We start from the raw sequence: 15,664 nt of genomic DNA on the forward strand, positions 1-15,664 counted from the left end.
AGCGTTGTTGTGTGTGGTTTCCACTACGTGGCGCTAGCACCCCGACAGATTTTTCTGTCGGGTAGATAATTCTTAAAGATAATTCTTAAAGTTACTGACGAAACGCTAATTAACTGCTACTAAAAGAAGATGCACTTGAAGCCGCATCCGGTCCATGTAAATGACAGGTATTTTATTTTTAAAGTTTCAAACGCTGCAAGAAAAAGTATTGCAATTCGGTTCCTTTAATCCGCCAGGGAACGTCTACAAATTTTCTTTGAGCCACTTTACGCTAGGATGCCTATTTTTGGATTAAATCGGAATTAATAACATTGAAAAAAATGAATTTATGGAAATACGACACAAGTTGCAATACAATGTTTAATAACAAAATTGCTTGTTTTTTTTTTTGCATATGATCCGCACTTTTTTGTAATTTGAACAACAATAGAATGAAAATAAGAATGTTTTAATACCAATACATATTATCAATTGTAATAATATAAATTTATTCAAATGATAGGTTTTTGATGGTCGCTGAGAATGACAATTAGTGCAAAATAAGGATCAGATATTGATTTAATCATGAAAAATCAAATTTGTATATTATTTTGCAATCTCTAAATAAGCAGTACCAGCTCAAGGTGCAGAAATAAATATAATATACATTTGATATAATAGTTTTGACTATAGTGTAGAAGAGTTCACATCTTAAACAAAATCGAATGCGAAGCACAAGGTACATGATTAGAATTTGGTCCTTAAAGACGAAGGAGCTTTAACGAAAGAGAATTCGCAATCACTAAAATTAGACTTTTCGATTTGTTGACCTATAGTTGCAAAAGGCCTGCGCACAAATTTAATAAGAGGTAGTTTCCCCATATCCATTGATCTAAAAAATAAGATAATTTCGATACATTTCTATCTTGAAAAATTTCTTTTTCACTTTTTACAGGAATATCTCTGTATGATCCAAATGCTTGATATTCGGTTGTTTTATAAAACAAAATCATAATAAAGGCTAAGGACATCTTGGAAGGGATTTTTGTTGCAAATTTATTCAAAGGTAAATATAATATACTTTAAATGTTTCACTTATAAGTCGTATACTTATATTAAAATAGTAATTAAAAAATATATCTTTTCCAGAGTTCTTTTCGGCATAAATTCTTCAGATAGTGATAAGTGTGGCTCCAAAGAAAAGAGGCGTCCACTTACTTATGATCCAAATGTTTACCGCCCTTCGCAGGAATGGATCAAATATACAAACGTGTTTTTATTAACCTATAACACTATATAAACGATGGACATGAGAAAGCACATTACTTTATTGTTATCGTCTTGTTTAAAAAAATAAAAACTACTTGATCTCATTTTTCATGTGTTAGGTACTTTTAAGAATGTTATTTTCGTTGAAAACAAATTGATCTCGTTCCTTATGTTATAATAATGTACAAATCAATAATAATACTTCGTTTGAAGACATTACAAAATTTTAATCGTCCGATAAAAATTTACAGTTTATATAATTATATTTTCAACAACAGTAGTTATGTTATCGTGATTTTTACCTAATTGTCGTTTTTTAATTTAATTTACATTTTCCTATAATTAAATTATTTTTTACGTTTTTCCTTTCAATATGTTAAATAATTACCCTGAAATCAATTATTTTTACAGGAACGTTTTAAAATCGCAAAAATTTAATGTATATTTTAAACCTTTTTCTACTTTATAGATTAATCTGCAATGAAAATAAACGTTTAAAATGCAGACGCTTTACTAACGTTTTTAAGCGTTGTTATAAATATGAATTTTTATGAAAATTGAAATATTTCCTAGAAAACGTTTTTTTTTCTTTAAAATCCCAATTTTTGTGTTGAAAAGTCAAATGAAATTGTTTTGGACAAAAATGCAACTCTTTTTCTGACATTTTTTTTTTATTTAAAAATTGATTAGCTTTATTCTTCTTTATTCATAATGTCATAATGTATCCCCTAAGGGTTTACATGACTTCCATTCCTTACCATATTTCCGCTTAAATCTATATTTTTTGCAAGCTTATCCTTTCTATATATACAATTATTTACAACTATTTACATACAGTCTTATATCTAGTTCCTTATCTCTATTTCCTGTGATAGCGCAATTTAGGACTTATTAGCAATCCAATGAGCGAGCGATGAAAGCGAGAGAGCAAGCCAAAGAGGGAGAGAGGGAGAGAGCATGAGAACGCAAACGTTTGCCTTTTTGCACATGCATTTTTTCATTATCTCTCATTCGCTCCTCTAGCACCCTCCAACTTTTTCATCCATTCTTCTCCTAATCCCTCCTCCCCTAGAATCTTAACCACATTCTCTTTCCAGCTTCTTTCATCTTCTATTCCTCTCCTACATCCTTCCCATACATGCTCCCATGTTTCCTCCTCCCATTCACATATTCTACACTTTCTGTTTTCTTTTTCTTAGTACGTCCCCTCCCTTACCTCGTTTCCCAATCTAGATTTTGCTATTCTGGTCCACCTTCTCTCTCCCCATCTCTTTTCTAAATACTTTGGTGCTCCTTCCTTTTTTATAATCTTATAATATTTATTGTATTTTGATTCCTCAATCATCCCCCATCTTTCTATTAATTGTCTTTCCCTCTCCTTTTTTCCAATTCTTCATAGTTTACCCCAGTCCCGTCTTCTATTTCTCTAACATTAAAGAACTCCCTCCTTTATTTTTCCCATCTTGTTAATTCCATCGCCCTACATCTCCTTCCTTCTACCTCCATCAAACACTTTCTCGTCAGCTCCCCTCCCTTTCCTTCCCACAGCTTCTTCTCAAATTTCCATGCCCTCTTTCCTGCTCTAATATTTAACTTATCCCTTTGCTCTTCTTCTCTCACCATATATCCTGGCGTCCTCTAGTCTGCCCTTAAGATCAACCTTATATACCTTTCTTGTAAACTCTTAATACCCCATTACCCCTGCTGCTTTTTTTTATCCTTTCTCTTATATGAGCTGTATAATCTCCATTCGTTTGCAGGATATATCCTAAATATTTATACTCTTTTACTTCTTCTTACTTTATTTCCTTCCATCTCCCTGTGAATTCTTTCTTCCTTCGCCCTCCCTTTCTAAACCTCATTATCTTTGTATTTTCTACATTTACATTCAGCTTTTTCCCATCTAAATATTTCTCTAATTCTGTGATTAATCTCGCCATCCCTTCTTCATCCTCTGCCATCAATACTATGTTGTCTGGGCATGCCAGTGTATATATCTTTTCCTTCTCTATCCTAACTCCTCCCCAACCTTTTCTCCTTATGTCTTCTTCCAAGTCTGATATTAATAAATTAAATAAAAGTGAGCTCAGAGGACATCCTTTTTTCATACCCATCACCAATCAGAAACTATCGCCTACTTGTTCTCCTACCTTTACCTTGCTTTTTATCTCTCTAAAAAAGTCTGAAACTCTCTTTATTAGTCCCTCTCTCAACCCCTATTTTACCATATCTTTTTCCATTTCGGTTCGGTCTAATGAGTCAAACGCCGCCTTTAAGTCCACGAACATTGCTATCATTGTACCATTTCCCTTCTAATTCTCTTATTTACTAGGTAGTTTACAATATATATGTTGTCCATTACCCCCAATCCTTTTCTAAACCCTGTCTGCTTCGGTGACTCGATTTTCTTTCTTCAACTTATATCTTAAATCTCTCCGACAAGATAGTTTCATATACTTTATACAGTGTTGGCATCAGCGTCACCCCCTATAATATTTAACCTCCTTTGTCTTTATTTACTATTGATATATCTAATCCTTCTTTCCAATAACTCTGGTCACCCCTCTCCTCTCCATACTTTATTATACATTATCCATGCCCTTCTGGTTCCTCCCCTGCATATTTCCATTCTTCATTTGGAATCTCATCTATACCAGGTGCCTTTCCATCCTCCATTGTTCCTAAAACCTTAACTATTTCTTCCCTTGATATGTCCTCTTCCTCATCTCTTTCTCTACCATATTTTCTTCCCTTTATAACGTTTCTCTCTACTCCTAGCAAATCCAAAAAATATTTCTTTCATTCTAACATTTCAATATCTTGGTTTACTCTTTTTCTTGCTCTATTCACTAATTTCCATACCTCTTCTTCTGTCCTAGCCTGTTCCACCTCTTCCTCAAACGTTTTATTCTCTTCCTCTTTCTTTTGATAACACAACTCAGTATACTCTTTCTTTTTTTCCCTATATTCTTCCCCATTACTTTGTTCTTTTCTCCACATTCTTAATTCCTTCCTTCCATTTTGATATTTCTGACCTTCTCTCTAAACTGTTCTTTTCCTTTCCTTGACTAATCCCCTTTTCATACACTTTTTACATTTGCTCCTCCCAACTCCTCCAAGCTCTTCAATAACTTTTTTCCCTCCCCATTTAGTACCTTATCTTTGGATTTTCTTCCTCCCTCTTTTCCCCATTCCCTTCCTCCTCTGTCTCCTGTTCTCGCATTGAAATCCCCACCTATTATCAGCCTGATCTCTTCTTTATTTTTTTCCATCATTTCTTTTATCTCCTCTGCTTTCTTCTGCATATCACCGTTCACATAAATCCCCACTACCTTCCACTTCTCTCTTCCCATCATTACCTCTTCTACTATTAATCCTTCTTTTTGTTCTTTCCTGTCTTTCTTATCTTTCTCGGTTATACATTCATTTCTTACTTTCATCACCATTCCTCCCATTGCTCTGCCCTTCTTATTCTTCCTCTTTGCATTTTGCACTTGCCATTTGTAACCTCTTGGTAACCTTCCCCTTACTCTTTCCCATCCCTTTTCACCTAGCCACGTTTCCATCATTATGACTACATCCCATTGTGTCAAATTTCTCATGAACTCCCTATACTTTCTCTGCAATCTTGCTATATTCCAGTAACAAATCTTCCATTCCTCCCGACTTTCGTTTCTCATCTTTTTTTCCTTTTTACTATTTCTTATTTTCCAATCTCCCGTTTCTTCCTCTCCTAGTTTCCCTGCACCTCATTTCTTACTATCTGTTCCTATTCTTTATCCCAATCCCACCATACTCCGTTTATCTGTATTCTGCCATACTTAACTCATGTTCTCTCTCCCTTTTTTCTTTCCTCTTCCGTTATTTTCCTTAATTTATACTGCATCTTCCTTTGTACCCGTGTTAAATTTAGTTTTTTCACCAGTACCATTATCTCCCCTCATCGCTCTTCCCTTCCTACATTTCGCATTTCCTCTATCTCTACCTTAGCATCAATCCTACTTAGTATTTCGTTCCCTCTCTTTCCTTGCTATTCTTTGTTTTATTTTTCTCAGCATTTCCATCTCCTTATTTTCACTCTCACCCCCACCACAATCCTCGTTCGAGCTTTCAAGTTTCTTCATACTACCTCGCATCTCCTCTACCTTTTTATTAGTATCTTCTTCCTGCTTCTTTAGTTTTTGTTCCAAAGACTGCATCCTATTTTCTAACTTTTCCCTGATTTCTTCACAGTTTTTTATTTCCTTCTTAACTTCAGCCATTTCCGCCTAAATTCCTTATTTAATTCTTCTCCCCTTTTCTCCTGCTTTTCTACATAAATCCCCATTACCTCTATCATCACTTCTTGAATTACCTTTAGCCTTTCCTCTTCGACCGGAACTTCACTTTCATCTCCGCTTCCATCAGCCCCCTTACTGTTATTGCTCTTCCCTACCAAACTCTGCTTTTCCTGCGGCGATCTAAACATTTTTTGATATTTCACGCTCGCACCGATATCTTGCTTCTCTTCACTGCTTTCCCTCTCCCCTCTCTTCCTTTTGATAAAAGCCTCAATTGAACCTACGCTTTTTGCTCTTAATCTCTCCTTTTCTATAGTTTTTTATGCTTCCCCCTTGTCTTCCTTTCCTTGATCTCCTCTTTTGGCGTACTGAACACTTCCTGCTCTAAATCTGTTTCTTCCGCGGAGATACTCGCTCCGCTAGCCATGAACCAAATTCAAACTCTCCCGCCTTCTATGCTCCCGTGCCTCATCTGCCGTCGCGGTCTGGTACCTGCCTCGCCTTTCGGCGTCGCTACCCAACCCTGCTACCACCAACCCGATCAACACAGTCCTCCCACCTTGCACAAATCTCCAAACAACCCAACCTCAACTTCCACACAAATCTGTGTCAATCTTCCAAAATATCTAACTCCCCTTTTCAATCTCACGATCCCTCTATTAATCTCTCACATCCATACCCTTCTACACACTTCCACAATCTACTCACCTTAAATTTCACCACAATATCAGAAAAACTCAGCATCAACAATTCCCACTACTTCACACTTTCACTTTGCTTTTAGATGAAATTTCATCCTTTGGGATTAAAGTGCAACTGCTCGATTTAAAACTCAAGCACTTTTTTTAAAAGTTTGTCTTTTTGCTTTTATAATTCATCTGCTTTAGCAGAAAATACATCTTTCTTCGATAAAAATACAGTTATTTACTTGGATATTCAACAATTTTGTTAAAAAGTCATACTTTTGTATTAAATATTTTGCTGTTTTGTTGCAAATTAATAACTACTTTTTGTTTGAAGTCAATAATTTGGTGTTGAAAAGAGATCTAAAATCTTTCCTGGGTGAAAATTCAAATACTTCTTTTAAATTCAAAAACTTTTATTTTATTAAAAATTCATCTATTTTAAGAGAAATTATATATTTCTTGGATAAAAATGCAACTTCTTGGTTAAAAATTAAACTGTTTTCTTAAAATTCATACTTTTTGTTTAAAAATTATACTTTAGTGTTAAAAATAAACTGAAATATTTTCTGGGTGAAAGTTGATCTTTTAACAAAGAATTTTTGTCGTTCTTTATTAAAAATTCATCTTTTTTAGTACAAATTTAATCTTTTTTGTATAAAAATGCAATTTTTTGGTAGAGAATTCAACTACTTTGTTAAATATTCAGCCTATTTGGTTGATAAAGTGAGAGAGGGTTAAGAAAAGGGGGGAGGGTGGAAATATTTTGTTACGCGAAACCTTCAATACAGTAACTGTAGTGTTTTCTTTCTCTGCTATTAGGTTGCATTTATATTTTGAAGTATTGCGATTATTGACTTTATATCTTCACTTTAAAGGTCTCCTCTAATAGGAATGTAATATAATATGTCATTTTTATTACAAATTTGAAAAATGGATAATTTCAAGAAACCTATTTAAATGATAGTCAAAAGTATAATTTGTAAATGGCAGAAAAATTAAACGCATTTTGATTGAAATGTAGCCTATATTTTATAATAATTATTTCAATGAATAAGAGAAGTAAAATGTGAAAATTTCAAGTTTCATTCTATATGACTCTATACTGTGAATTACTAAATAATCGAAAATATATTATGTTCATCTTTGAAGAAACATTATTTTTCAAAAACATAGTTATATTTTCAACCAAAGGAATAATTGATATTATAGTAAATAATTCATAAACAAAAATGGGCGAAATTCCTTTAAAACTAACCCTCGAAGGAAAGGAGGGTAAAATAACGCCGCCAAATAATATATTATTACTAGTATTAAATACGAAACTATAGTAAAATAGAAACATTTATATAAGGCGTTGTACAAATTCCACAATAGAACCTTGTGAGATTGATCAAATTCTTCAAATATTATTCGTGATTAAAACATTTTTTTCATTGATAAATTTTAATATTTTAATCATTCGTGTCCCACAAGTAAAATATCTTCAATAATAGTAATAATAGTGTGAATTACAGAATTTGTAATTACTAAAATTTCTTAAGAAATAAAAGACGACGAATGTTCAAAAAAATAACTTCATTTTCAATAACTGAGTTACATTTTCAACCAACAGAACGAATTTCCCATAATAGTGGTAGCAACGCTCCTGACTATAATTATCTATTTTATGCTAGTAAGAACGTATTATTTAGTGGTTTTTTAAACCTCGTTTCTTTCAAAGGTTTGTTTTTAAAGCTAATATTAATATACTGTATAATAAATTAATATTAAAATTAGTGTACAATTAATATACCTGTGTATATATTAAGCTTTATTTGAATAGTATATTAATTTTAATGCGGATGTATATTCAATCCAATACATTTTGGTATATTATATTTAATAGACGGTATATAAAAATGACTTTGCTTACATGTATATTAAATCTTTATCAGTTTTTTTTAACTGTGTACATTTGCTTGGTGGCTAAAGAGAAAATCCTCAAATGAACCTAAGAAGGTTTTCTTGAGAGTGATGCCAGATGCGAATTATATAGTTAGCCATTCGTTTGCCCGTTACCGTAAATTCGTGGAGCGTAGACCGAACTGTTCATGACGTGGAGATCGAAAATTATTTCGCGAATCTTTCTTTGCCCTGCTCGTCTTCGTTGCTCACACGGAGAGAAAACTCCGGGCTTTAGCGCAAGAGAGTTCAAGGTATTAACGCATGGAATAATTATCAGGCGCAAATCGCAGGCGTCTCATGATTCATTTCATAAGGTTGCTGGAGTTTCAAGCAGGACATAACCTATTGCCCTATGCATACGAACTGTTATACAAAGATCCCACTGGTTAGTGGGTTAATAATAGGCTCAGCTCTGCTTCAATACCGTGAACTTAAACAAGTGAAGTTTCCAACAGCTCTCACGTACTTTCTTCGCGAGTCTCGTTGCAATTTACATTTAGGCCACGCCTTCTGTCAACAAGCAAGAGGCATGGCCTACGCCATACATGACAATTGCAAGGAGACTAACAGAAAAAGTCCGTGGAGGCACTTTTATATTTCTCTCGGCTAAGTTCACGTTATTAGAGCACTGCAGCGCTTGCTATTAGTCCCAGTAACTTTGGGCATTTTTGCATGTGAGCTGTGCTTATTTTCCGCGGTCTTGCATCGTGCAATTAATAGAGACATCCATGAATATATTCCAAGAGAAATGCTTGCCATTTAAGCGTGAAAGTTGTTCACGCGCTAATGCCTAGATTTTTCTTTCCGTGCTGCCATGAATTTACACAATCGCTGTTCGAATATATGAGAAGAGCGTTCGCTGATAAGCCCCGCCCACTTATCCTGTAAACAAGTTATATCTGGTAACATAGCGAATGTTACGGTTCAGTGACATACTTGTTGTATAACTAGAAGGTTACAATGTTGAGTAACACTGTTTCTGAATGTTGTGTATAATGCACTTTAGTAACGGCAATATTAAAATGTAACAGTGTTACAGTGTAGTTCTGTAAGTTATGTATAATGCACATTAACAATAGCTACGTGTTTACGAAAAGCTTCGCCACTTGTTGATCAATAAAATTTTGCACTGTGAGTTTATCGGTGTAACGAATAAGTGTATGATGCAAAGCAATTAAGAAAATACAGTATACGAGAATACGTGAACTGCGACGGATCGTTCTCTATTTAGTCTAGTCCTCCTGAGAGTTTTGAAGGAGGATCTAAAGAAATTGTTAAAAACTTTAGTGTCTTTCGTGATGGAGTTAAAGTTGAGTATGATTAAGGAGGCCTCAGTCTGCCGGACTCAAATTTGTATTAATAAATTGATTGTGGTTGAGAATGCTGAATTTTCATTGATTTTGCATAAATCCAGCAACCTCTAGTTTAAACTTTTATAAAAAACATTCTAAATATCTAAACATGATCCTTCGAGCCGGATATTTCGTTAAAAGGCTTCGCTGACTATCAAAAAGTGCGATTTTTTTTGCAAAAAGAACGTTTCTGAAAATTCAAATCATAATCGCCGTTTTGAGATGCATTTGATTTTCAATCATGGAAAAATAAAAAATGTTGTGATAAATAACTGTAAAAAGCGCGTACGTCAAATTTTTACAGTGTGTACGCTTGAGGTCATCGAGCAAAGTATAATTTGTACCAGGCTAAATTATTTCGCCATCTTGAAGATCACGCCCTCTCTCATTATGTTTCGAGTGCTTTCTTTCTCCCATAAAGTCTTTGTAGGGTCGATCGGCCGTAATGTTTTTACATGCGCGTGAGGAGATAACAAGTTCACCGACTGATGATTGTCAGCAGCTTAAATCTGTCACTCTTACTGTTGCAAGGTTCAAATGTGTTATGAAATTTCTGATTATATTTCAGATTTTTACATTGGTAAGGTAAACTTTGAATTATTTACAATTTTTAAAGTTACTCTAAGCTGAACTATTTTTATTATTTAGCCACAATTTCTGCGAAGATATGCGGTAGGAAACATGACACCTTGTTGCATGTCAATAATTTCGAATCTATCACATCGCCATCAGCTGACACTACGTCTCTACATTCTCAATTGCCAGTTCCGAGATCTTCTACTTCACCACATAAACATACTGATAAAATAGCTCAGGTGGCGAGAGCAAATCATGTCTCACTTAACAGCAAATCAAAAAATTATCTTTCATTCCATTTCTTAAATAATCGCACAAATCTATCGCGTTTAACATTATTAGCAACATCAGTAATTACCTTGAAAGCTGATAATGGGAAAACTCCTAAATTTAGGGTTTTATTGGATCAAGGCTCGGAATGTTGCTTCATTTCAGAAAGAGCGATGAAAATTTTGAATCCTAGTTTCTAAAAGGTTAAAGCAATAGTTTGTGAGGTTGATAGAGTTAATGTTGGCTCTTCAAGAAAATGAGCTCGGTTAAATTTGCTTCCTACCAAGAAAAACTGTTCTAAATTCTTTATTCAAGCCTTAGTATTGCTCCATATCACCTCTTATACGTCACCTGAAAGACCTGATCCGGAAAATGAAACTGATTTTCCTGAATTGAATTTAGCCGATCCTAACCCCTTTAGTTCTCAAAAAATAGATTTCATTTTAGGTGCTAATAAATATAGCTCTTGATTATTGCCTGCACTACAGCCTGGTCTGTTAGGCACTCTTAAAGCTCAACCTACCATTTTTGGTTGGATCTTGTCGGGTCCACTAATGGAAAATAAAATAGAGACAAGCATTCCACTTACAATACATCAGAGTATAACTTCTGAAGTCTTGCATGAGACTTTGACTAAGTTATGGGAATTGGAAGAACTCCCTAATAGAGAACCTCTAAATGACGAAGAAAAGTTTTGCGAGGAACATTTCTTCATGACGCACCAACGCAAAAACGATGGACGGCACTTAGTACGATTACCATTTAAGAATAAGCCCCCAATAAAAATCAGTGCCTCCTTCTCTAGAGTAAAAATCATATTGGATAGGGTTCTACGACGATTCACTAAAAATTCAAAATTGTTCCAAGAATATTCGGCTTTTTTATCTGAATATGAGAATCTAGGACATATGGAACTTGTGAGAGAAGTAGAGCTAGATAATCTTATTCAGATTGTGTACTTACCGCATCACCCGGTTTTGACAGAAAGTAGTTCTACTACTAAACTAAGAGTTGTATTTAATGCATCAAGTTTCACTTCTAACAATACTACCTCAAATTCACACTTGCCTATTGGCCCAAAGATTTTAAATGATTTAGTCTCTATAATATTGAACTGGAGATAGCCTTGTTTTGTTTACATGGCTGACATAGAAAAAATGTTTAGACAAATTTTGGTAAATACTCGTGACTGCAATTATCAAAGCATTTTATGTTTCTCATCTGATAACAATGTGGTGGTCTATCGACTTTTGACTGTCACTTATGGCACTGCCTGTGATCCTTACTTGGCTAATAAAGTAATTAAGCAATTAGCTCATGATGAAGGCAGTAAGTTTCCTTTAGCTAAAAGTATCCTGGAAAGGAATATCTACGTCGATGATAGTTTGTTTGTTGCGGATACAAAAGTAAAAGCCAAGGAAAAGCGACAGAAAGTATCTCAATTGTTGGAAGCTGGTGGTTTCCACTTGCGAAAATGGGCGTCTAATGATTCAAAATTATTGGAAGAGTCTCCTTTTGGAAAGCATGAAAGGACTATTGAGTTTCCGTTAGGTGAAGATGCTCAACTCCAAGTTTTGGGCTTATTTTGGGATCCTGAATCTGACTCGTTTAATTTTAAGGTAATTTCCCCTTCAGTGGAGACTCCAACTAAAAGGATCGTTCTTTCTTCAATAGCTAAATTATATGGTCCGATGGGTTGGTTAACTCCAGTAATACTAGTGACTAAGTGATTGATGCAGGAACTTTGGCTACGGAAGCTTCATTAGGTAAGAAGTTGCCTAACGACCTGCAGATGCAGTGGTCTGATTATCACAATACTTTGGAGAAACTAGAATCTTTCAAAGTTTTTAGATGGACTGGTCAACTGCAAGAAAATTTGAATTATGAGCTTTACGGATTTGCGGATGCTTCTTCTAAAACTTACTCCGCTTCTGTTTATCTTAGAATTCTTAGTGAAGAGTTAATTAATGCTCACATTAGCTTATTAATGGCTAAATCTAAAATGGTCCCTCTTAAATACTTGCCAATCTCACGTTTAGAATTATATGGGGCAGCCTTGCTTGCTAAAGTACTCAAATTCCTCATGGATACGATGTCGCTTGAAAATGCCCCCACTTTTTGTCACACTTATTCAGTGACTGTTTTGGCTTCGCTCGGTAAACATCCTTCAAATTGGCTAGTTTTTGTAGCTCATAGAGTTTTCCTAATTCATGAGATAGTCTCTCCTTCCAAATAGTGATATCTCTCTACCAAGAATAATCCAGCCGACTGTGCTACGAGGGGACTCTCGCCGGAAAAGATTCTGAGTCATCTTTCATGGTGGCCAGGCCCACTGCAGTTAAAAATGCACTCTACAAAATGGCCAGATCATTACTTCGATTCTCCTAAACGATTTGAATTAGAACCAGGAGTTCAAGAATTCCATCACGTATTGAGTGAAATCAAAAGTTCATTCGGTTTAATGTTCAAATTTTCCTCCTGGCCTAAATCACTTCGAATAACTGCTTATTGCAAGAGGTTTGTTGATGCATTTGTTTTTAAACACTCCAAATGCCGAAAGTCTAAACCTCAATATTTGACTCCTTCGCTCGGTACGCTTGAAATCCAAGAAGCCGGAATATTTTGGATTAAATATGTTCAAGTTAGTTCCTTCTCTCTTAAACTGAAGGCTTTGAGCCAAAACGAGGGAATTGCACAAAATTCGCCTCTGAAAAACTTAAATCCATTTTTGAATTCTATTGATCTCTTGCGATTAGGAGGAACGTTATGGCATGCTCCTGTCAGCTTTGACGAGAACCATCCTATAATTTTACCACATCACCTGAGTACAATTTTAGGGGTACATGCTCCTATTAGATCCCGACACGGCGGTCTACAATTGACCTTGCATACGCTCAGACAGCGTTTCTGGATCTTAAGAGCGCGCCCTCTGGTTAAAGGCTTAATCAAGGATTGCTTCGAATGTGCACGAGAAAGAGCGACTCTTTCCCAGAAACTAATGGGGAACTTATCTGATTTTAGAGTAACTCCTAAGCGCCCTTTACCGCCCCCTTTAGATGGTCTGACTGTACGTTTGCTATCTTTCTTGCCGCCTTCCAGCGATCTCTTCTAGGCGAGAAAGACCTGCTCACTTGTATAGTGACAATGGCACGACATTTCACGGGGCTGATAAAGAATTATGAAATTTCATTTTCAAACTCAGACTCGATAGCAATTTTCATAATGAGTTCGTTACCGAAGGCACCTCATGGTGTTTCATACCTCCATCTGCACCTCATTTCGGATGGTTATGAAAAGCCGGTGTTAAAATTTTTAACTCCATCTAAAGCGAATTGTTGGCGCTCACACTCTAACCGACGAAGAGTTTTCTACTCTCCTAACTCGAATTGAAATGTGTCTAAATTCCCGCCCTATTGCTACACTTTCCAATGATCCAGAAGACTTCGCTTATCTCTGTAGCTATCTCTGTAACTATGTTACAGTGTAGTTCGTTAAGCGGTGTATAATGCACATTAATAACATCTATGTAACAATGTGACATACCAGTTATGTAGCAATAAAGTAACATTTGTTATATAACTTGGTTTTCACTCATGAACTATGACAGTTTAATTGCAGTGTTAATAAGTGCACTGTGATGGCATTACGATTTAGTTCTGTAGGTTGTGTTTAATGCACATTAGTAACAGGTATGGAACAATGTGACGTTACTGTTATGTAAAAGTAATATGTTATTTGTTCCAGAACTTAGTAACAATCATGATCCATAACAATTTTGTTAAAGTGTTACGTAAGTGAAATATCACGGCGTTACTACGTGGATCCTTCAACTGTGCATAATGCACAGTAGTAACAGTTACATAACAATATCACGTAACACTTATATTTCAGTCGCGTAACTGTGTATTTCAGTAAGGTGTACATAAAGCACATTAGTAACATCCATTTAATGATATGATATAACCGTTCGATTGCAGTCATGCAACATGTGTTACATAACTCGTCTACACGCATGACCTATGAAAATTTTGGTACAGAGTGACGTAACTGAACTATAAAATTTAAGAAAACTATAAAAAATATTCACTTATTCTATAATTTAAGAACATAAAATATATTTCATGAAGAAAAGAAACAATGAATAAATTTTAAGTAAAAATAATTTGGTTAAAAAAGTAGCTATGTTTTTCATTATTTTGCTGTTCTCAACCTAGAAAAAAGACAAATTTCAATAAAATAGCTTAATTTTTAACAAAATAGTTTATTTTTCTTAAAAAAAAAGATTTTTCGAAAAAAATGAATTCTCAACAAAACATGTAATAGTTAATATTGGAAAAATAAAACTTTTTGACACATGATTCCAATAGAAAACTTACGTTTTCGAATGTTTCGAATTTTTGAAAAGTGGGAAAACGAGTTTTCTGTTAAAAAGTTTTAAAAATTGTTAATATAAAATTATAATAAATAAATGACTAATCCCACCCCTGACTTAGTACCAGCCGGTTCCCAGTGGGCCGCTGACCATAAAAGTCAGACGCAAGTGAAATCATTTTCAGCGTCTATGACTGAAGTCTATAACTTTTCTATGTATTTTTATATAAGTTATTTATATATGTTTAACATATCTGCGTTGCATATTTTTTTCAGATAACTTTGCTATGTATTTTTTTACATAACTTATTAATATTTTTGGTACACAACTGTCTTATATGCTTTTTACATAACTTCGTTACATTTATTTTGTATATCCTATTTATGTATTTTTTACGTAACTCCTTTACGTATTGTTCATATAACTCCTTTATATGTTTTGTACGTAGCTCTGTTGTATATTTTTTACGCAGCTCTTATACCATACCTTTTATATAACATAAGTACGTAATACTAAAGTCTAATATTATATAACAGAAATGTTATATAATTGATAGATAGTATTAAAATGCTGTTCCGTAAATGTTACATAACATCTACATAACATAACTATGTCACCACGGTATAACATGGTTACATATCAGTTACAAAACGTATGTCGCAGAGTTATATAGCAGAGTAGGACATTTTAAGTCACAGGTGTGTCACCTGTGACTCACCGATTACGTATCATGTGATATTATGTTATGTATTAGTTACATAACTATTACATAACCGTATTTGCTGGGTAGTCTCTGCTCGCCATTTAAATTCACTTGCTTTAGAAAGTTTGTTTCAACTTCACTGTCTTTTATAGCCCGGAAGCTAGGCTACATTTGTTCCATGATAATAGATCCCCATGATCTTTTCAATGGATAGGGTAAGAGCACCAAATTCT

At 34.5% G+C, this 15,664-nt stretch overlaps 1 protein-coding gene across 12 annotated transcripts in view; it reads left to right on the plus strand.

Annotated features, from left to right (window-relative positions):
• The window catches only part of LOC117180904 (angiogenic factor with G patch and FHA domains 1), a 600,913-nt gene that overhangs the window by 533,541 nt on the left and 51,708 nt on the right, over positions 1-15,664 (plus strand). Inside the window, exons 11-12 of one of the 12 annotated variants that reach the window (XR_004468074.1) lie at positions 935-1,045; positions 1,129-1,357. The exons of 9 other annotated variants lie outside the window; for them this stretch is intronic. The gene's annotated coding sequence lies outside the window, so the exon portion shown is untranslated. Of the gene's footprint in view, positions 1-934; positions 1,046-1,128; positions 1,358-15,664 lie in introns of those variants that run through there. 2 more of the 12 variants (XR_004468073.1, XR_004468078.1) reach the window with 2 other exon arrangements.

This window comes from Belonocnema kinseyi, chromosome 9 (assembly GCF_010883055.1).
Source record: "Belonocnema kinseyi isolate 2016_QV_RU_SX_M_011 chromosome 9, B_treatae_v1, whole genome shotgun sequence".
NCBI lineage: Eukaryota > Metazoa > Arthropoda > Insecta > Hymenoptera > Cynipidae > Belonocnema > Belonocnema kinseyi.